Source organism: Schistocerca nitens, chromosome 2, assembly GCF_023898315.1.
Source record: "Schistocerca nitens isolate TAMUIC-IGC-003100 chromosome 2, iqSchNite1.1, whole genome shotgun sequence".
Taxonomy (NCBI): Eukaryota; Metazoa; Arthropoda; class Insecta; order Orthoptera; family Acrididae; genus Schistocerca; species Schistocerca nitens.
This window is the reverse complement of record NC_064615.1, coordinates 160,613,109-160,638,124: the sequence shown is the minus strand read 5'-3', so window position 1 is coordinate 160,638,124 and position 25,016 is coordinate 160,613,109.

Genomic DNA, 25,016 nt, shown 5'->3' with positions numbered 1-25,016 from the left:
CTAAGGTCTTTTTGTTCTTTCCTTTTTTCAGACCAGCACATGACCCTCCGTCCTGAGTTACTTGTTGGATGTATTCCAGTCCCCGTCTTCCTGTATAGCTTTTACTACAACTCCCTCTACTACCATGGAAGTTATTCCTTGACGTCTTACCCCGATAACCTATCCCCTCTTCTTGTTAGTGTTATCCATATATTCCTTTCCTCTTCGAGTCTGTGGAGAACCTCCTCATTCCTTACCTTATTAGTCCAGAGAATTTTCCACATTCGTGTGTAACAACACATCTCAGGTACTCTGATTCTCTTCTGTTCGGGTTTTCCCATAGTCAATGTTTCACTACCATGCAATGCCGTGCTGCCAATGTACATATGAGGGGTAATACAATGTATTATATAAAACAGCAAAAACTGGCCATTAGCCAAGAAGTTGGACAAATTAGAATTTAAGAATTTATTTATGACACCAAAACGTGTAATGTAATTACTTTTTAAATGTCAGGTAGAGACCAAACAGTTAAGAATTCTTTTACTAGGGAAATTAAAACGTGAACAAAATTGACTCAAATTTCCTCGGCTAACATTTACGGCCTTTTGTAAACAGAAACAGTCACAAACATATTTTTAGCAGTATCGCACCCTCCATACTCGTAATGGACCCAAACACTACAAAACAAGTATCTAAACCACAATTCTTTCTTTTTCCCAAACTCTATACAGATGAAGCAAACGAAATCATTACCACCAATGTTCCCCATATTCTTTGACAGAACTTCCTCCGAAATTATTAGGGTCAGTGTCATCCATCTCACCTGGTGGATACAAAAAAGATTTTCCGACCATATTTCTTAATCTGAGATTGCTGAGGCCTTCTTAAAAAAATAACTTTGTTAGTGGTAGAAGGAAAGATTGAGGAATGCTGCTATTATCTCGCACTTTTCTTCAATCTGAGAGAACCTGGTAAAAGAGATGTATCTTCGAATTGTAATACGACTGCTGAATTCGTAAATCTCTGTCTACATCCCCTGGGATATCAGTCGCTGTCTTTGTAATACAGGTCTCATATTTCTCATTATTTTCATCATTTTTTGAGCCGTCATTCTCAACAACAGAAGTTGTCTCCTGTTCTGTATGCAGAAGTACGAAGTCGTCATTACTAAATGTGGTTGGTTCTAGACGGAAAATTCCAGAAACACCCTTTTCTATATCTGTAACCCTTATGAAGGCTTTATTAAAAGTAGGGCAAATTTTATAGGGTGCTGTTTTCTGGTGGTTACTAAGCGTCATAAAATTGTCACATTTTTCATTAAAAGAAGCCATTGAGCTACTGAAAACCGTTACATCTAAAGGTTGTAGTGTGGGAAAGGAGTGAGATGGTAAGATAACGATTACTATCCCGTTGTCTATGCAAAAGTTGTATGCTTCTAGGCAGACATGGCTAGTGTAACTGTCTACAATCAAAAGAATAGTATGTCTCTTGGATACCAAGGTAAAGTTAGCAAACTGCTTGAGCCACTTTGAAAAGACATCCTCAAATTAAAATGTTTCAAATGGCTCTGAGCACTATGGGACTTAACATCTGAGGTCATAAGTCCCCTAGAACTTAGAAATACTTCAACCTAACTAACCTAAGGACATCACACACATCCATGCCCGAGGCAGGATTCGAACCTGCGACCCTTGCGGTCGTGCCGTTCCAAACTGAAGCGCCTAGAACCGCTCGGCCATTACGGCTTGCAAAGAGATCCTCAGTCATCCAACTATTCTTAGTACAGTTCTGCATCGAGTTTGGTGTTCCCAGTCTTTCAAGTGCAAGGGTTATCTTAAGCCATGGGAAAATAAACATGAGAATCACTCACTCCACATAATACTATAACGCTCTTACCACGCTGCCACAGGGAAGAGGCCAAAGGAAAATACTTTAACTTCGCTTACATTGAAAGTTGAGATCTGATTATGATTCGTAGCTTCATGTTTCCGACCGCTGACAGAGACATTTGTAATAAAAAACCAATGAGCCAATCCTGCCCAACCATCTTGGATAATTAGTTAAAAATATACAGAATACTATTTTCCTCTGCATGTGCCTATATTAATCTTCTCAATTCCTCAGATATTTCAAAAAATATCTGTGCTACCAATAACACATGCTCAGCTATGTCTTCTTCCTGTTCTTTACAAAAAGTAAGCTTTTTGCCTAAGCTCACTTTAGAACTGTCTCCACTTGTTAACCTATCTCTTAAAGTAGAAAAACGTATTGAGCACATTCTTACGTTTCCGTCTAAGGCTTTCCACATTTAATAACATTGTGGAGTGTACAATTCATTTCGTGTACCGTTCACCATTTTTTGTCTGTTGTTTTGATCATTTTTCTTAGCACTGTGAAAAAAAAACCTTGTAAGCTTACAAAAATTTTCAAAAATTTAATTCACGGCTAATGCTGAAACGAAATTACCGCTCTCCCTGGGGCAATATCTTGCACCTTGCGTGGCACTGAACGATGATGACATGTCTCTACAATCTTTAATCTTAAATAAAAAATCACATCGTTCAACTCCTAACGTTTCATTTTCAAAACGAGTTAAAGAAAGGTGTAATTAAATAGAATTACTTTACTTGTTGTTACATTTAACACATCTCACCGACCACTACGTATGCGATCCACTGATTTTATAGCAAAACAAGCTCAGATCAAATAATGAGATACGACGAAGAGTCTCGTGTCGTTTCAAACTGACCACAACTTTGAACTGACATATTCTCTCCACTGTGTGGCAGCAGTATACGGCGCTTGTTACTCATTCTACCCACCAAATTCAGTCATCTACAGTGGTCTTCACCAAATCAGACACCTCAAGGTCACACTTGCAGTGTGATTCGCCGGCCCCATAGCTCTGTTGCCACATATACTCGGTTAATAGTGCAGTACTTCAGCACCAACTGATTTTTCAGTGTTTCCATTTGATATCGCGCATTGACAGATGGTTTCAGTCTTCCGTTGAAAGATAATTGATTTGTGTTTAGCAGTGAGTGAAATACAGCAACAACGGCCTACGTGTAGTGCTCCTCTGGTTGGTGTGCGTTTAAAGGGAGAAAAGATATATGAAAATAATCTAAAATTGTCGTATCGAATGTAATAAAGCTTTTTAGTGACCTGGCAAACAGTGAGGAAGCCAGAAATAACACAAATTTGGCAGATTCGTAAAGTGACAGTAAAAGCGTGTGTTATTTCCCAGTAGACTCTAGGCCGTGTTAGCAGATCGTTAAAATAGGCAGAATCTCCAGGTGTGAACTTATGTTTAGATTTTCTATGAAAGGGATATAAGCGAGAACGGAAATTTTCAGAATTATGCGTAGATCTGTGTTTGGCTATTACGTCATAGGAGAATAGCCAATGGTTAAAAAAATACAGGAGGATTTCAGTGAAACAATCAGTTGTTCTGTATCAAGATTTCCATCCTTCGTCTTCTCCGCTCTTGGTCTCCGATTCAGAAAATTATTGATGGGCGGAAAGTTTTAATGGAATGCAGAGACATTGTAGGATCAAGAACGAAATTTTGTGTACAATGAACTTACGGCATGCTGAAGACAGTAGTCTTGTACTATACTTCCCTCAACCAGGGTTTTCCAAAGGATATGCGCAAAAATATATTTCACCCGACTTCAGCCAAAATACTGGCATCAAAGTAACTACAGTTACTTTTGTATAGCATATATCGGTGATGTGGATGATGGAGGTGGCGAAGGTTCTGCAAGAGCTGCAAATAACAAATTTTTGGTAGACAGTGAATAATTTGGTCGTATTAAGTCGAAGTGAGCCATCGGAATTAAAATCCTGGCAACTCGCACGCTAGTAAATAAATGGCCTTTGTATGTGACACGAAAAGATGTTATCAAAATTAATTATGTAGTGTTCTTAGAAACTTTCTTGCTGGAAGTTTGTGCAAAGTCAAACAGAATGTAAATTCATCACCGACGACATTTTTCGTTACACAGAGGGAATGGCCTCATACTTCTTATGGTACGAGGGTAAGTCAATTACTAACCGCAGTTTAGTTACATTTTTGTATATTTTGGTAGTACTGTCGTTTTACTTAAATGATGTATGCTTTGTTTATTTGTTGTTATATCTTTGCAATTTTCTAATTGCTAGGTTAGTTTCGTTATCGCTGCCGTGTTGTTAATCATGGCTGCTCCTCTGTCTATTTGCACCAAAGAAGAGCAACGTTCCGTGATCCGCTTTTTGTGGTCGGAAGGCGTATCAAGAGCCGAAATTCATCGAAGACTTTTGTTACAGTAGGGAACAGGGTTTTACCACAACGGAGTGTCTACGAATTGATTGGAAAGTTCCGAAATGGTCGCACAAGGGTTACGCACGATGAAGGAGCCGGACGACCGTTTACCGCCTCAAATGAAGAAATCATTGAGCTTTCACGTGAAATGACAGATATTAACTATTGACGAGGTGCACATCGTCTGCAAATTATTCACGGTTCCGCCTACGAAACAGACTTGGGTTTGATAAGGTTTGTGCAAGATGAGTCCCAAAACAACACACAGTTGCATAAACAAACGCGCTTGGACATCTGCAAAAACCATTTCGATCGCTATGGTAACGAAGGGGACAATTTCTTAGACAGAATCATTGCTGCTGACGGAACATGGATCCATCATTACGAGCCGGAGAGTAAACGGCCGAGTATGGAGTGAAAACATCCAATTTCGCAGTGCAAGAAAATGTTCAAGACCCAACCGTTCTCAGGAAAACTGATGCACAACAATAAAAAGTGTACGTTGCAGTGAAATGCTTACTGCCAGGCTAAAGCCTGCAATTCGAAGCAAACGCCGAGGATTTCTGTTAAAAGTTGTGTTGTTGCACGACATGCCCGTCCGCATAATTCTGCACACTCTGCTGAAACGCTCCAGAAACTCAAATTTGAAGTACTGAATCATCCTCCACATAGTCACAACCTTGCCCATTCTGACTATCTTTTGTTTGGTCCACTCAAAGAGGCATTAAGGGGCCGTCGATTTGCCTCGGACGAAGCAGTGAAAGAAGCGGTGCATTCCTGACTTGCAGCTCAACTGCGAACCTTTTTTTATGTGGGCATCAGGAAGCTTGTACAACGATGGCCCAAGTGCGTTGAAACGCAAGAAGACTATGTCGAAAAATATCTTTGTCAGTTTTCTATTTGATTACAATAAAATTTTATAACTACTTTGCGGGTAAGAATTGACTTACCCTCGTACTTTAAAATGTGTATTACATGCATCTGTTAACCTTGAGGATATTCACATTTTTCAGTCCCAATACGTCAATGTTTCTATTTTCTTCCAGAGGTTGAAGTAAAAAATTAATTTCCATTTATTTATTTGTTTTATCGTTACTACTGGCAAGAATTTTCTTTTGGAAATTATGCCACCGTATTCTAGACTAAAACTAAAGATGACTAATATTTTCTAGGAATTTTTACTAACATTTGAAATCATCGCTAGTTGACAGTGCTATAAGACGTGACATGAGCTTGTGATGGGTGTTTTTGTGACGGCAGCTGAAGTAAAAAGTTATAATGTGCAACCACAACGGAGGGGTATCTGTTGAGAGGCCAGACAAACGTGTGGTTCCTGAAGAGGGGCAGCAGCCTTTTCAGTAGTTGCAAGGGCAACAGTCTGGATGATTGACTTATCTGGCCTTGTAACAATAACCAAAACGGCCTTGCTGTGCTGGTACTGCAAACGGCTGAAAGCAAGGGGAAACTACAGCCGTAATTTTTCCCGAGCACATGCAGCTTTACTGTATGATTAAATGATGATGGCGTCTTCTTGGGTAAAATATTCCGGAGGTAAAATAGTCCCCCATTCGGATCTCCGGGCGGGGACTACTCAAGAGGATGTCGTTATCAGGAGAAAGAAAACTGGCGTTCTACGGATCGGAGCGTGGAATGTCAGATCCCTTAATCGGGCAGGTAGGTTAGAAAATTTAAAAAGGGAAATGGATAGGTTAAAGTTAGATATAGTGGGAATTAGTGAAGTTCGGTGGCAGGAAAAACAAGACTTCTGGTCAGGTGACTACATGGTTATAAACACAAAATCAAATAGGGGTAATGCAGGAGTAGGTTTAATAATGAATAGAAACATAGGAATGCGGGTAAGCTACTACAAACAGCATAGTGAACGCATTATTGTGGCCAAGATAGATACGAAGCCCACACCTACTACAGTAGTACAAGTTTATATGCCAACTAGCTCTGCAGATGACGAAGAAATTGAAGAAATGTATGATGAAATAAAAGAAATTATTCAGATAGTGAAGGGAGACGAAAATTTAATAGTCATGGGTGACTGGAATTCGAGTGTAGGAAAAGGGAGAGAAGGAAACATAGTAGGTGAATATGGATTGGGGCTAAGAAATGAAAGAGGAAGCCGCCTGGTAGAATTTTGCACAGAGCATAACTTAATCATAGCTAACACTTTGTTTAAGAATCATGAAAGAAGGTTGCATACATGGAAGAACCCTGGAGATACTAAAAGGTATCAGATAGATTATATAATGGTAAGACAGAGATTTAGGAACCAGGTTTTAAATTGTAAGACATTTCCAGGGGCAGATGTGGACTCTGACCACAATTTATTGGTTATGACCTGTAGATTAAAACTGAAGAAACTGCAAAAAGGTGGGAATTTAATGAGATGGGACCTGGATAAACTGAAAGAACCAGAGGTTGTACAGAGTTGCAGGGAGAGCATAAGGGAACAATTGACAGGAATGGGGGAAAGAAATACAGTAGAAGAAGAATGGGTAGCTTTGAGGGATGAAGTAGTGAAGGCAGCAGAGGATCAAGTAGGTAAAAAGACGAGGTCTAGTAGAAATACTTGGGTAACAGAAGAAATATTGAATTTAATTGATGAAAGGAGAAAATATGAAAATGCAGTAAATGAAGCAAGCAAAAAGGAATACAAACGTCTCAAAAATGAGATCGACAGGAAGTGCAAAATGGCTAAGCAGGGATGGCTAGAGAACAAATGTAAGGATGTAGAGGCTTATCTCACTAGGGGTAAGATAGATACTGCCTACAGGAAAATTAAAGAGACCTTTGGAGATAAGAGAACGACTTGTATGAATATCAAGAGCTCAGATGGAAACACAGTTCTAAGCAAGGAAGGGAAAGCAGAAAGGTGGAAGGAGTATATAGAGGGTCTATACAAGGGCGATGTACTTGAGGACAATATTATGGAAATGGAAGAGGATGTAGATGAAGATGAAATGGGAGATACGATACTGCGTGAAGAGTTTGACAGAGCACTGAAAGACCTGAGTCGAAACAAGGCCCCCGGCGTAGACAACATTCCATTGGGACTACTGACGGCCTTGGGAGAGCCAGTCCTGACAAAACTCTACCATCTGGTGAGCAAGATGTATGAAACAGGCGAAATACCCTCAGACTTCAAGAAGAATATAATAATTCCAATCCCAAAGAAAGCAGGTGTTGACAGATGTGAAAATTACCGAACCATCAGTTTAATAAGTCACAGCTGCAAAATACTAACACGAATTCTTTACAGACGAATGGAAAAACTAATAGAAGCCAACCTCGGGGAAGATCAGTTTGGATTCCGTAGAAACACTGGAACACGTGAGGCAATACTGACCTTACGACTTATCTTAGAAGAAAGATTAAGTAAAAGGAAACCTACGTTTCTAGCATTTGTAGACTTAGAGAAAGCTTTTGACAATGTTGACTGGAATACTCTCTTTCAAATTCTAAAGGTGGCAGGGGTAAAATACAGGGAGCGAAAGGCTATTTACAATTTGTACAGAAACCAGATGGCAGTTACAAGAGTCGAAGGACATGAAAGGGAAGCAGTGGTTGGGAAGGGGGTAAGACAGGGTTGTAGCCTCTCCCCGATGTTATTCTATCTGTATATTGAGCAAGCAGTAAAGGAAACAAAAGAAAAATTCGGAGTAGATATTAAAATCCATGGAGGCGAAATAAAAACTTTGAGGTTCGCCGATGACATTGTAATTCTGTCAGAGACAGCAAAGGACTTGGAAGAGCAGTTGAATGGAATGGACAGTGTCTTGAAAGGAGGATATAAGATGAACATCAACAAAAGCAAAACGAGGATAATGGAATGTAGTCGAATTAAGTCGGGTGATGCTGATGGAATTAGATTAGGAAATGAGACACTTAAAGTAGTAAAGGAGTTTTGCTATTTGGGGAACAAAATAACTGATGATGGTCGAAGTAGAGAGGATATAAAATGTAGACTGGCAATGGCAAGGAAAGCGTTTCTGAAGAAGAGAAATTTGTTAACATCGAGTATAGATTTAAGTGTCAGGAAGTCATTTCTGAAAGTATTTGTATGGAGTGTAGCCATGTATGGAAGTGAAACATGGACGATAAATAGTTTTGACAAGAAGAGAATAGAAGCTTTCGAAATGTGGTGCTACAGAAGAATGCTGAAGATTAGATGGGTAGATCACATAACTAATGAGGAAGTACTGAATAGGATTGGGGAGAAGAGAAGTTTGTGGCACAACTTGACAAAAAGGAGGGATCGGTTGGTAGGACATGTTCTGAGGCATCAAGGGATCACCAATTTAGTATTGGGGGGCAGCGTGGAGGGTAAAAATCGTAGAGGGAGACCAAGAGATCAATACACTAAGCAGATTCAAAAGGATGTAGGTTTGCAGTAGGTACTGGGAGATGAAGAAGCTTGCACAGGATAGAGTAGCATGGAGAGCTGCATCAAATCAATCTCAGGACTGAAGACCACAACAACAACAACTGGCAAGAATTTTCTTTTGGAAATTATGCCACCGTATTCTAGACTAAAACTAAAGATGACTAATATTTTCTAGGAATTTTTACTAACATTTGAAATCATCACTAGTTGGCAGTGCTATAAGACGTGACATGAGCTTGAGACGGGTATTTTTGTGACGGCAGCTGTAGTAAAAAGTTATAATTACGAGCAATATTTTCAACATATTTGCTGAGCAAATGCAAGAATTGATAGATTTCATTTGCCAGTAGACATTAGACGTAATTCCTACCTTTGTAAGAAAAGGTATTTTATGAAACAGTGTAACTGAGATCGTCTGGAGGTAGGTTGAGATAATCAACTTACACTATCTATTATTTTCATTGTTATATATTCCAGTCGTAAAACCTGTGCCCGAAGCCCGTCATAGAACAGATTCAGTACCTTTTATATTTTCTACATCATGATATTTTTTTAGTTAGTAGCTCCAATAATGCAGTACTACGGATAGTAGATAAAATAGAACTTACTAATAAAGGGAATAAAGTTCCTGAATTTTTATGCCATCATTGTTGATGATGTGAACACAGCTATCTAGATCGCTTAATATGTCTCTTACTTCATGACGTCGTTTCTGTCACTGTCCTCGTCGGATCAAAACTTAAAACTTGTAAAACAAAGTTCATTTTCAGTATCACTAAAATGAGTGCCTAAGCGTGGCAATAGCATTGTGACTGGAACGACACTACAAGCAAATAAACATATTACGCAATCCAGACGGCTTTATTCTCAATGAAGCACGTTATCTTTGTTATCTGACATAACTGCTGCGATAGGTCATTTTCTTTCTGAGAAAGTAAACCATCAAGATATGAAACTGCATTATTATTAATGTTTTCTTGTTTATAACACATTTATTATTGTATAATTTGTGTTTTCATGGTATGACTAGTGAAATGAGCAACTTTTCCTTGATTGTACTGCCAAGCCGATTCTGCTTTAGATGTCCTTTCTAAAGATTTTGACACTAGTTTCTTGCTTTCTGTTTCTTAGTTATGTCTCCGACGTCTGGAAGTTACAAAAATTCTATATCAGGTTTCGATGCGTTACTTTCGGTCTGAATTTCCCATTTGATCCTTAGTTTCTCTTCCACTGGAGCCACATTGAATATCAGTTTCATAGCGTCTTCTCAAAGACTCATATCCATTCCACGGAATGCGTTTACCTCAAATTTTTGACAAACATGTAGTTACTGTGCATTATCATACTTCGACACATCATGCTGATGAGGCGTGTTATGTTTGCTCTTATCTAGTGATAAGTTTGTGTCTTCGTGTAATGGCAGAGAGTAAAACAGTTTTCGGTAAATAACAAATGCATCCGTTTCTCAACCACTGACAATGTTGTATAAAGAATAAAGGAGCAAAAACGTATGAGCATGTTTCCATTCATTCAGCTATCGTATAAATCCCTGAAGGGATACACACCTCCAGAGACATTCAGGCGAATATCTGAATTTGACATTTATCCCGTCAAGCTAATCGGATTTTACGGAAAGCAAGTCACATGAGAGTTATGTGAGCTGTCATACTGCCCACATACGAGAAATTCTGTACATAATTCTACGCTACGTGACCGTGTTCCGTCTAGAGCCGACATTTGCTGCTGGGAATGTGTAAATGTGTACAGAAATTTTTATCCATTCGACAAAAAAGATTTACGGAAATATGTCAGAACTGTTCGGTATGAAACTTCATCTTTCATTACTTTTTGTATGATATTCGCCTTCCGCGGAAGAAAATGTGGAATGAATTTTTGTGATAATTAAGTGGTTATGTCCGATCAATGTAAAGTTCTGTTTACGAAAGACCAATGATTTCAAATGTTTTTCCGTTATAAGGTAAACACTTCCTTACCTTTTGTCAAGTCGAATAAGTATTCGAATTAAATTATGAAGTACTTAAACCTTTTATACGAGGGGCGTTCAATTAATAGTGCAACAAATCTTTTCCGAAAGCAAGTTGGATTTATTCAGGATTTCAGTACACCATATCATATTATTCTCCACCCTTTTGGCTACATAACCCTATTTTTCAACACAGTGCGACAGCGTTCAATGCGACGCCGTTACGCCACCTTGCTGGAGGACCTGTGTGCCCGCGTTGTACTACTCTACTGGTCGACATCCCGGAGCCAATACCCTGTTGCATCAGTAACCACCCACCATCAACGTACTGCCTCCTGTGGAATGCATCCTTCACTGGACGAGACAGATGGAAGTCGGAAGGTGCGACGTCCGCGCTGTGGGATGGATGAGGAAGAACAACCCAATGAACATTTGTGACCTAATCTCGGGTGTGTAAGTTTGTGTGAGGCATTACGTTGTCATGGAGAAGAAGTTCGTTTGCATTTTTGTGGAGACGAACAGTCTGAAGTTTCTTCAAATTCCTGAGGATAGCATAACACTTTCACAGTCGATCGTTGCGTCACGGAGGAATAACCCCTTTCGAGTTCCAGAAGACCGTCACTATGACTTTAGCGACTGATTGTGAAGATGTGAACTTTTTATTCGGAGGACAGATGCTGTAGCGCAACTCCATGGATTGCCATTTTGTTTCCAGTTCAAAGTGATGAACGAATTATTCTTCACCTGGACGATGTTAGAAAAAACATTTCCACAATCAGCCTTGTAAAGCTCAAGCAACTCCTTCCTTGCTCTTTATAGTGTGTTAGGGAGTGGGGAACCCAGCGGCCACACTCACTTTTGAGTACCCCAATTGGTGAACGAGTGGGTCAGCACTACCAAGAGAGACGTCCAGTTGTGAAGTGGTTTAATTGTGGTCCGTCGATCACCTCGAACGAGAGAATCCACACGTTCCAACATTGCAGTCACAGCTGTGAACGGCCAGCCTGCACGCCGGAGATCGAAAAAGTTTACATGATCTTGTTGTTACTATGACAGACATGTCGCCCAACAACTCACCGTGCTTTTGTTCACTTCCAGATTTCCGTAGATATTCTGCAAGCGCCTAAGAATATCTGCGATGCTCTGGTTTTCTGCCAAAAGAAAGTCAGTGACAGGTCTCTCCTTGGAACGTGCATCTGTTACAGACGCCATTTTGATGGCTTCCTACAGCGCCACTACCTTTCAGAATTTCATGAAACAATAAGGACTGAAGTGAGAATATTCGGAAAAATAATTTCCGAATGTTTTCAAGCAAAATTGGCGTAGAGAAAAATTTGCTTCATTACTTATCGAACGCCCCTCGTACTTCTATTTATTTTTATTTATTTGCCCAAATGGTCGGATGCTTCCCTCGATGACTTTCTCTACTGTGTCAAACTCTTACTCTCAGAGTCAGCGGCATTATCACACTGACAGTTCTTAGTTGCCTCTCTGAAGAGATAAACCTACCATTAGTAAACAGACACAAAATTAAACACAATAAAAAGGCAATCATCCAATTCAGTTTTTTATTGTAGAAGTAAAATTTGTACCAAAAAAACACATTTTTATTAAATATAATTTCCTAAACGACTGTATTAACAATATAATAAGCTTCTACAATACGACATTCATGGCCATGGATTTCGAAGTTCCCGTGATACAGAAAACAAATCTAAATTCATTAACACTACCGTCGACACACTTCACAATATATAAGTGTTCAAGGGTAATACGAGCTCTTAGAATCGATTTCAAATGGGACGAACACGGAAGATCGTTGTTAGGGAAGGCGAATGGAACACTTAGATTTTCTGGAAGGGTTCTGGAAAAGTGCGCTGCATGTATAAAGGAAACCATACAAGACGTCAGTGCAATCGATTCTAGACAATTGCTCCAGCGTTTGCAGCTCTTACCAAGTGGACATGACTACAGACATTTACTTACCGGGAAATATAAAAGAATTGCTCGGGGAGCTTAAATGGAAATCCTTGGAAATGTGGACGTAGATTATGTGAAACTCTGCCGTATAAATTTATAGAAGACTGCGCAGCCATTTTGTGTCAGTATCCTACATCTCGCTTGCAGATAATGAGTATAATGTAAGACAGGATAGGCTATGTTAAGAGCTTTATAGACAATCATTACGCCCCGTTCAATACACGAATGAAATACGACAAAAAATCGTTAATACTGCACTGGTACAAGTTACCTTTACACAAACATTAACAAATTTCCTGAGCTTGTCATTCAGTTACAGAATGATAACCCGAAATATTTACGTTTAGCGTAACATTTTTGGCCGTGAAAGTTTACAGCTATTACTGTACACTATTTGTAGAGTACATAAGTACATCTACAGCTACGTGGTTACTCTGCTATTCACACTTAAGTGCCTGGCAGAGGGTTCATCGAACCATTTTCATACTACTTCTCTATCATTCCACTCTCGAATGGCGCATGGGAAATAGGAACACCTAAATCTCTCCGTTCGAGCTTTGATTTCTCTTATTTTATTATGATGATCATTTCTCCCTACGTAGGTGGGTGTCAACAAAATATTTCCGGATTCGGAAGAGAAAGTTGGTGTTTGAAATTTCGTAAATAGATCTCGCAACAAAGAAAACTGCCTTTGTTTTAGTGACTGTCACCTCCACTCGGGTATCATATCAGTGACACTCTCACCCCTACTGCTTGATAACACGAAACGGGGTGCCCCTCTTTGCACCCTTTCGATGTCCTCCGTCAATCTTACCTTGTAAAGATCGAACACCGCGCAGCAATATTCCAGCAGAGGACGGACAAGTGTAATGTAGACTGTCTCTTTAGTGGGTTTGAGCATCTTGTAAGTGTTCTGACAAGAAAGCGCGGTCTTTATTTCGCCTTCCCCACAATCTTATCTATGTGGTCTTTCCAATTTAAGTTGCTCGCAGTTGTAATTCCTAGGTATTTAGTCGAATTGACAGCCCTTAGATTTGTGCGATTTATCGTATACCCAAAATTTATCGGATTTCTCTTAGTACCCATGTGGATGATCTCGCACTTTTCTTCGTTTAGTGCCAATTGTCACTTTTCGCACCAAACAGAAATTCTCTCTAGATCATTTTGTAATTTGAATTGAACGTCTGATGATTTTACTGGAACGATAAATTACAGCGTCATCTGCAAACAATCTAAGGGGGCTGCTCAAATTATCATCTAGATCATTTACGTAAATCAGGAACAGCAGATGGCCTATGACACTACCTTGAGGAACGCCAGATATCACTTCTGTTCTAGTCGATGATTTACCGTCTGTCACTACGAACTGTGACCTCTCTGAGAGGAAATCACGAATCCAGTACACAACTAAGACGATACTCCTTATGCTTGCAATTTGATTAATTGTCGTTTGTGAGGAACGGTATCAAAAGCTTTCTGGAAATCTAGGAATATGGTGTAAGTAGGCTGTTTAGGTTTTTTTATTGGTAACGCCACCTCTGTATGAAAATCACTGGCCGTGCTGTGTGCAGCCTGTGGCTGCTTTGCATTGTTGTAATACTCGCCATTGTAGTGTTAGGCAGCTGGCTGCGAACAGCGCGTAGCGTTGCGCAGTTGGAGGTGAGCCGCCAGCAGTGGTGGATGTGGGGAGAGAGATGGCGGAGTTTTGAAATTTGTCATATATATATATATATATATATATATATATATATATATATATATATATACTTCTCCTGTTCAGAATTAGCAGTTGACTACTGTACGTGGAATTTTTTCAGCTCATTATCAATCTGACAGCTTTATTTGGTTGCTCATGAAATTCACAGCTTGGTATCCAACTCTCCTTTGTCTGTCTATGAGGTTCTTTCTCACAGTATCCCATTATGAAGTAAATGCCTCGGATGAACAGAATACTGAAAGTAACATCGAAATATACGTGTTGCGGCTACCTTGTTTTCGGAATAGACCTCTTACTACGCAGCTAAAAATAGGTAAATACTTTATTTATTTATTTGCTTAACCACACGTTATTTTTATTATTAGTTTTACGTTAGTAAAGTACAGCACTGCCTTCTGTCGCTACATTGTGAGATATAATTAATCACAACCAACTAAAAATTTTAGCTGATAAGCGTCTAGCCGTAATAAAGCAAATCCATCGCTCAGCTTTTTCATCAAACGTTTGATGTAAATTGTTTTATGAAACTTTCTCCACTTCGGTTTCTCTTTAATTACAATCAAATAATTATAGAAAGAAATTTTAATTGTGGAATATCTTTTGCGACAGCGTGTATTAATTTTACCATCTACAAATAAAATTACTGTTTCGTCAAAATGTAATCGAAATTTTGTAACAGGAATAACACACTCATGCGAAGGTACATCTGTGGCATCACTTCACTCAGAGCAGCAGAAAATTAACTAATATCGTCGCATAGCTTAACGTATATTACCGAAAGATCAAAATTAGTTTTGTACATACGCTTAAATAAAGTTTGACGCTGATATGAGAAGTATGTTGAATTACTGCAAGGAGTTGCGAGAATCCTTCTCTCTAGGAACTACCGCGAATTCCCGCATAATGTCCGACAACTTTTTCCATTATCTTGCGCAGCCTGCAATCCATACTAATATTATCAATGCGAAAGTAACTTCGTTGGCAACGTTTTCACGACTACACCACTGAACTGATTCTGGTGCAACTTGTTATCGCCGGCCGGTGTGGCCGAGCGGTTCTAGGCGCTACAGTCTGGAACCGCGCGACCGCTACGGTCGCAGGTTCGAATCCTGCCTCGGGCATGGATGTGTGTGATGTCCTTAGGTTAGTTAGGTTTAACTAGTTCTAAGTTCTAGGAGACTAATGACCTCAGAAGTTGAGTCCCATAGTGCTCAGAGCCATTTGAACTTGTTATCAAAGAACATAGACAGTGCTAAAAATTGTTAAATTTGTTGCATAAAGTATGCATTATAATAATATATAGCGGCTTCAATAGCACGATCCAGAAATGCACACTTACGGCCACGCCTCTACATCTACATGGTTACTCTGCAATTCACACTTAAGTGCCTGGCAGAGGGTTCATCGAACCATTTTCATACTACTTCTCTACCATTCCACTCTCGAATGGCTCGTGGGAAAAGGAACACCGAAATCTTTCCATTCGAGCTCTGATTTCTCTCATTTTATTATGATGATCATTTCTCCCTACGTAGGTGAGTGTCAACAAAATATCTTCACAATCGGAAGAGAAAGTTGGTGACTGAAATTTCTTAAACAGATCTCGCCGCAAAGAAAACCGCCTTTGTTTCAGTGACTGCCACCCCAACTCGCGTATCATATCAGTGACACTCTCACCCCTATTGCGCGATAACACGAAACGAGCTGCCCTTCTTTGCGCTTTTTCGACGTCCTCCGTCAATCCTTCCTGGTAAGGATCCCATACTGCACAGCAATATTCCAGCAGAGGACGGACAAGTGCAATGTAGGCTGTCTCTTTAGAGGGTTTGTCGCATCTTCTAAGTGTTCTGCCAACAAAGCGCAGTCTTTGTTTCGACTTCCCCACAATATTATCTATGTGGTCTTTACAATTTAAGTTGCTCGTAATTGTAATGCCCAAGTACTTAGTCGAATTGACAGCTCTTAGATTTCTGCGATTTATCGTATACCCAAAATTTATCGGACTTCTTTTGGTACCCATGTGGATGACCTCTCACTTTTGTTTGCATACACCGCTCGGGAGGGAGGCAGGAGATGCACGTCACGAGCTATGCTTACCTCAACAGGCAGACACGTGAGCGAAGTTAACATTGTTTTACTTAACCATCACTCATCGCAGTAGAACTAGTGATATGTGGATGCAGTCGCTGGTACCTACTATAGTTGGAGGCACGAACGATAGCGGGTGGATTTAGGCTTGTCCTGCGCAGTTACGTCACACCTTCCCCTACAGCCTACAAGCGTTTAGTAGTGGTCTTAACTTCCTACTGTGAATGTCATAGCCAATGCGGCCATCAAACATGACAATAGCAAGTTATTTAGTGAATTTGTATTTCATTTGAAGCGGGTTGTCATTGTTGGAGTTGGTGGTAAGAGATAACTGCTACAGAAGCAAGCGACAGACATTATTTACAGGACAAACGCTTTCTTCAAGCCCAAGGCAAGTGTATGGACATACCGCAACTGTCGCTTGGAACCGGCAACAACCTAATCCCTATCTGTGCCTCGACATTAGGAACCCGCCACAGTTCGTGAATAGAACTATAAATGTCATGCACGGACGTAAAATTTCTAGCTTCAAACACATGTTAATTGACCACTAAATCTCGGCTCTAAGCAGTTGGCAACTGGATCATCAGCCAGGTTACTCAAACTGTGGAAACTGTGTAGAGTAACATCCATGCTTACGTATAAAAGTACGAGTAACGTCAATGGTTCAAATGGCTCTGAGCACTATGGGACTTAACATCTTAGGTCATCAGTCCCCTAGAACTTAGAACTACTTAAACCTAACTAACCTAAGGACATGCCCGAGGGAGGATTCGAACCTGCGACCGTAGCAGTCCTGCGGTTCTGGACTGAAGCGCCTAGAACCGCACGGCCACCGCGGCCGGCGAGTAACGTCATCCTCTGATTGTGAACCAGTAAATCTCTGAGCCTGTGCAGCCAACCTACATCTGATCCAGCATATGGAATTCCGTCTCTGACTGTCGGTCACACAAGGCGAAAGCAACTTCCACGCAGGTACCTGCACGGCTACCCTTTTATCCTCAGATGAGGCAACCTTTCCTATCACCAATTTTTGTTTAGCTACATATGTGATGAAACTAAGAGGCCATATAATCAGAGTGTGAATCAGTATTTCACGTAGCGCCCATAAGTATTGGTTAATTATTTCCTCTAAGTCATGTATAACATCATTCACAAACTAAGCATGTGCTTGACATGAAGGCGATAACAGGATCGTTGACTGATTGAGTGAAACATGGTGTATATTGAGCAACAAATTTTAATTAAATGTTGACAGCTTTAAGTCGTAAGTTAAAGCCATTGTATACACTTACACGGAAATCGTTATGTATATTCGTCACCGAAACACGGTAAAAAGAAGCTTGATTAGTGTGCAACCAGTGTAAATATAGTTCCCATAAAATTTGGTCTACAGTTTCTTAGTCACTGGTTTCTTCAATACATTGTGACCTACCTCCATCCTTCAATATGTTAGCAATCGACAGTGATTAAGTGTACCTAATTATCGGAAATAGCAACAGTTCGAAAGGATATGAAAAGAAAGAATGTAGAAAAGCATACAACTGACCGTTACCATGAAACAAAAATATATTGCCCTAATGATGATCAAATACGAGTTTACGTAACACTTAATGATACGTAATTGTGCGTCAATGGTCATTATACAGGCTGGAGCTCATTTGAATTTGCAAGCATTCACAAATTTCAAATAGTCATTATTATTATACAACAATCAACAACATTCAGTCTTTCGTAACTAGAATTGATTGACTTAGTAAAGCTTAAAAAGGTGGATTTCACAACAATTTTCACTGAATTTTAACTAACGAATTCTTTCAAACAAACAGATTTCATCATGTTAACTGATTTTTTCCAAAAACACAATATTTAAACATGAGTGACATCAGAAACAAAAAGCAATGTGCTAAACCAATGCTGAAATACGATAGCCCATATCAATACATAAAATTACTAAACAAACAAAATTGAAAAGCATGTCTGAATCAGAGTATAAAATTTTGGTATAGTTTGTCAAAATTAATGATTTTGTCACTTAATTACCTCCTTTTTCAAAACGATAATTAGTATTGTCATAGCACAAATTTGATGTAATAGTTTTAGTTAACCACCGAAATTAACTTCTTCAATGGAAGAGCTGAAAGAGTAAGTTTTGATTTGTGACACATGTAATATTTTTAACGAAGTCTTTCATAAACGTGATACTATGTTGGTATTATAATAGGTAAAATTCAAATTCTTGCTTCTTCAATAATGACTTGGGTAAATAATGAACTTCTTTAGCGTTCACAGCTGAGTGGTCAGAGCGCCGACTGCCATATGAAGGACCCAGATTCGATTCCCGGTGTTTCCAGGAATTTTTCCTTGGTGGGAGGACTGGAACGAGATGCGCTCAGCGTCGGGAGTCCAACTGAGGAGCTACTCCACTGATTAGTAGCGCTTCCCACTTCAAGAAACCCGACAACTACTGAGAGAGCGGTGTGCTGAGCAAATGGTCTTCATACCATATCCAATGATGACACTGACAGATGGCGACACAGCTGTCGCCTAGGGTCAGAACGCTAAAAAAAAGAAAGAAAAAGATGAAATATGAATACTAACAAAAGATTAGGATGAAAGTTCTACACACGCAGTATATGTTGTCCAGAGAATTGTTCTGTGACCTGACAAGTCTTCTACGGTTCTAATTATCTGATTTAGTACAGTCTTAGATGAATTGAATCTGCTGGCTCTGCGTAAGATTTGGCGGCAACAATTACGAAGTCAAAGCTCTTCTTCCTTCCATTTGTGGATAACTTTTATTACACTTTGACCACACAGCTTTTTTCCTATAGTAATTCTCTCGAATCCTCTTCTTTAACACATAGTTGTACATTGTCCCACAAACTGCAAGCCCATCAGCAAAGCCTCGCTACATACAATGCTAATCCGTTGTCGAAATCACCTCATTCGTGCGCACTTTTCTCGCAGTCACATAGCGTCCAACCTTTATCACAGCTAACTTCCCACTCTTCCTAGGACTCTCTTGGTCGCCACAGATGCTGTTAACATTTATACTATACCTATGCTTTTATACAAAACAAAATCAATGACATTGCAAGTGTGTCTACTTATAACGTTTATAAAACCGTTTTCAATAGCTTATACGAATGTTATTTCTTAATATTACACTTGATTACGACTGACAAGGAAATAATGAAAATAATTGCACTGGCAATGACAGAACAACATTGAAAAACACAAATGAAATATTGTGTCAAGCGTGACGGACTTGCCATATTGTAGTGTTGCACCCAATTCTTACGTATCAAATACCTATCATCATTCTGCAATTCTAATACGTCCAGCATTTTGGCTGAAGCTTTTTGTAATACTAAACCTTTCCGCATATTCTTCTCGATTTCAGTCGTATGAGTGTGACAAAGCTACCCGTCGTTCCGGGTCGGTTCAACCGCACCCGACCGAGCCCTGTATCATACTCTGCCATTATCGTCATTGGATGCAGCGTGGAGGGACATGTCAAAACACCGCTCTCATGGTCATTGAGCTCTTTTACGTTGGAACCACTACTAATCTGTTGAGTATCTCGTCAGTAGGCCTCACTAGGCTGAGTGCGGTACTAGTCCACTATAGAGGGAAAAATCCCTGGCAATACCGGGAATCGAACGTGGGTCCTCCACATGACAGTCAGTGGCGCAGATAACTTAGCTACTGTGGCGGACCGAAATTAACCACTAACCCGAGAGTTATTCAGAACCTCTCTAGATTTAAGAGGAGACTGGAGCTTTACCTGTTTTCTTCGATATCCCTCCCTGTCTGCATGTCTCAGTTCTCTTCCTTCTATCCAACAGCGAACCAGGCTTCCTGCAACATTCGCAGAACTCTCCATCCTTTCCTCAGCCCATGGTATTCCTGCAGTTATTCCCCAGCAACGTGCTTTCACGCTGGTCACGAGGCTCTTGTGATAGGGAGTCCCATTCCTGTACCAGCGTTGTTGACAACTGCTGGATGGTTTGTGGTACATCTGGACGTCTCACCAACGCATCCCACACATGCTCGATGGTCTACGGGCAAGCCAGTCCATTCGCCGAAAATATTCTCGTTCCAAGAGCTCCTCGAACAACGTTGTTCGATGTGGTTGCGCATTGTCATCACAAAAATGAAGTCAGGGCTGAATGCACCCCTGAAAAGTTGCACACGTTGTGCTTGGTCACTATAACCCTGACTGGTGAGGGTATCGTGTTCAAAGAGTTGGAAGTCATATGCCCGTGTAACGTTATGCCCTACACAACATAACACCTGGGCCACCAAAGAGATTATGTTCGACACATGTTTCTGGGTGCACTACGTATTCCCTTCTCTTGGTATACGACAGTATGTCCGGAATCGCCAATTACATTGTATCTGCTTTGAGAAGACCAGAAGCGTTGGTTCAGCTTCTATTCTTTCGGCACCATTGCAGACGGTGCTGCTGATGAGTGAGTGTTAATGGATCTCAACCTACTGGTCGTCGTACAAAGAGACCACACCCTTGCATTTGCCGTGCCTCTGTGGAGCGTAACATTACATGTCTTGCGGTCCTGTTAAATGTTGTTGCAAAGAGAGTGTAAAATACTAATAGGGAGACAAATAGACACTAATACACCATCTTATTCTTCACCTCCTTCATAAGTTTGTCTCCTGTTCCACCTGATATCCTGATTTTTATTTTGTTTCCTTATCTTAAAATATTTTAACTCGCATAGTTTTTCTTTTCCTGAGACGTAACTATCGTTTTACGCACGTGTAACCACCATTGCTGCTATTGGAAGTATTCTTTATTTCCCCCTCTTGTTTAGATCTTGCATCATCTTCAGGTGGTACACGCATTACGGCGGCCGGAGTGGCCGAGCGGTTCTAGGCGCAGGTTCGAATCCTGCCTCGGGCATGGATGTATGTGATGTCCTTAGGTTAGTTAGGTTCAAGTAGTTCTAAGTTCTAGGGGACTAATGAGCTCAGAAGTTAAGTCCCATAGTGCTCAGAGCCATTTGAATACGCATTGCAAGAAATAGCAAGTTTGATAATATAATACATTCTCGTTCAGTTACCAGTATTACAACATGGTCCCACATAGTATGTTGTTGTATACAAGGATTTCATCGGAACAGTTGTACCGTCCTTTGTACTTGACTGCAATTTTATCGCCATAATTAACCAGGGAGAGATGTGAGACAGAACCTTAAAGCCGAGTGCAACTTGAGAATACAAGCAACCAAAAATCGTACAGCATCACCGACGCTACACGTAAAGACTGGTAGAACTTCAGCTCACGACAGTTTAAATTTCATTTCATTATGTTTATAATATGTAGTGGGTTTAACTCATTTCACACACACCGTGATTAGGACAGTAAGTACATCACTCGTTATTTTCAATTCCTTACATTAGTCGTTGACTACAAGTTACAATTATAACAGCTAACAGTGATGGCAGCAGTGTATGACAACTGTATTACGCAAATTTTGTATTAAAAAGGCTGGGTGTAAATATACAATCACATATTTCAATTACAACTACATTTGCGTTTGACGTAAAGCCTAACAGAGCGTGGAGCAACAGGCTATCTGGAGACTTTGTCTGACGGACGAAGCGAAATTTTGTAGTGATATCAGAAGAAAATAAACTGTGTTTTGCTTCAATAGGAATCTGAAGTGTGGAGTTCTCGTGTATGCCCTTATCCTCTTTCACTTTAGGCTGTGTTCCTGTGTTGCCCCCTTTGCAGAGGAGCTGGGAGAAACCGGCTTGTGATGGTGTGGTGACTGATTGTAGTGTTTTTGTGCAATCCAGCGATTGGACTCAGCAGCCTTTGAAGAGAGATGGCTTCAGGGCATTGAACACGGGTATAGAGGAAGTAACTGTTTCGATCCTGTATCACGGGTCAAGCGAGAGCGTAGAAGTAGCAGGACCAGGTCCACCAACAAACGTTTGGAAGAAAGTCTAAGGAGTAATACGTCGCTAAGAGTTCGCCTACTCAGGCTGTATCCACAGCAGGATTTCACCTGACGCTGCACGTGCTTCGAGATGTAGAGGAACGTTTCTATTATTAGTGTTGTCACAAAGCCTGATAGGATATACACTGAGATTACCTCCCAACATTGTGTCGGATCTACTTTTTCCCGGTGTAGTCCAGCAACACTACGTGACATGGACTCAACTAGTCTTTCGAAGTCCCCTGCAGAAATATTGCATCAATAGTCGTCCATAATCGTGAAGGCATTACCAGTGCACGATTTTGTGCACGAACGGACATCTCGGTTATGTCCCATAACTATTCGAAAAGATTCATGTCGGGCGACCTGTGTGACCAAATCATTCGCACGAATTGTACAGAATGCTTTTCAATAATTGCGGCCCGGTGACATTGCGCATTGTCATCCGCAAAAATTCCATCACCGTTTGGCTACAAATAGTCTCCCAGTGGCTGAATACAACCAATTCCTGTCAACCATCGTTTCAGCTGGACCTGACGACTCAGTCCATTCCATGTAGACACAGTCCACAGCATTATGGAGCTACCACCAGCTTGCACACTGCCTTGTCGACAGTTTGGGTCCATGGCTTCGTGGGGCCTGCGACACACTTGAACCCTGCCATCAACCCCTACCAACTGAAATTGGAGCTCATCTGACCAGCCCACGGTTTCCCAGTCGTCTAGACTCCAATCGATATGGTCACCAGCCCAAGAGAGGCGCTGCAGGGGCTATCGTTCTGTTAGCAATGCCACTGGCTACCATAACCCATTAACGCGCAATTTTGCCGCATTGTCCTAATGAATACGTTCGTCGTACATCCTACATTGATTTCTGCGGTTATTTCACGCAATGATGCCTGTCTGTTAGCACTGACAACAGTACGCAAACACCTCTTCCCTCGGTAGTTAAGTGAAGGCCGTCAGCCACTGCGTTGTCCGTGGCGAAAGGTAATGCCTGAACTTTGATAGTCTTGGCACAGACCTCACACTGCGGATCTCGGAATATTGAATTCCCTAACGATTTCCGAAATGGAATGTCCAAAGCGTCTATTGCCAACTATTATTTCGTGTTAAAAGTCTGTTAATTCCCGTCGGACACCTTTTCACATGACTCACCTGAGTACAATTGACAACTCCGCCAACGGACTGCTTTTTACACTTCTTTTTTATAACCTGTGCATGCGATACTACCGCCATATTTACATGTGCATATCGCTCTCCCATGACTTCCGTCACCTCCCTGCAAAAGGCACATGAACAGCGTCAGATGATGTGATCAATGTAGAAACACGAGGATACCGTGCAACCTTGTGAGACAGCGTTATCAGCAGCTGACAGAACTTGAAAGCGGCTGTAGCCCGCCGCGGTGGCCGAGCGGTCCTAGGCGCTTCAGTCTGGGACCGCGCGACTGCTACGGTCGCAGGTTTGAATCCTGCCTCGGGCATGGTTGTGTGTGATGTCCCTGGGTTAGTTAGGTTAGTATTTCTAAGTTCTAGGGAACTGATGACCTCAGATATTAAGTCCATAGTGCTCAGAGGCATTTGAACCAAGCGGCTCCAAGTTGGTCTCTATTTGGCCGTCTGGTCAAATCTTGCTATATCGAGGTTTTTGGGCATTCGGATAATGACAGTGGGCCGCTGCTGGACTGCAAATGATCGTTAGGGCAGGCATACCCGTCGTCTACCTTCCAGTCTACCTCGTATGACCCCTACAGTGGAGGATGCCGCATTGTGCAACAAAAATACCTCTACTTATTTTACATCTGCGATTAACATACTCTCTGCAAATGTTGTTAAAACTTTTCATGATGAACAAATCCGCTCCATTTGTACTTGACTTATTCTTTTTGGATAAAATCGTATACATGACCAGGGTTTGAGGATGTTAATCCCATTTTAAAGTGCTACAGAAAGAAAAGGAAGATCTAAGAGTGATTCTTCGTAAAATTAGTTAGCATTAAAATGGAGCACAAAAATGTGATAGACATGTTGTACCTCGATTTCGTAAGAGGAAGCTGTACCAGTCACGTAAAAAATACAGCGAATCTCTTCGGTTAGGCCCCGTTTAGCCGGTGCGCTACTGGCTGACTCAGAGATCCTTTTCATGCCTCACTCGCACGGGCTCTCGCGTGATACCTGATAAATTCGATGGACTTTTTTCGATGACTACCACGACTTCCTCGTAAGCAATCAAGGTATGTATTGGTGTTCATATTTTTATGCGCCATATTCATATTAAATAATTTTATCAAGAGTCCTTCTTATTTCTTTTTCCTTGTTGTATTTAGTGTCTGAAAATACTATTTACATCCTGAAACCCGAGTCGTGTACGCATTTACCAAATAAAGGATTATCCATCTGCCATTTTCTTCCAGGACTCTCTGCAACACTGTATCACTCCGCACCATTGGTCAGGAGCTAGAAGCAGCGGATTAGGCAGTTACCGTCCAGTGCCTAGGTTACCGTTAACACCACAACACAAAGGGCTGTTTATCGATTAATGCTGCGATCAGAAATCATGGACTGCTGGTAAACGGAGTAGCATTTTTTTCAGAGA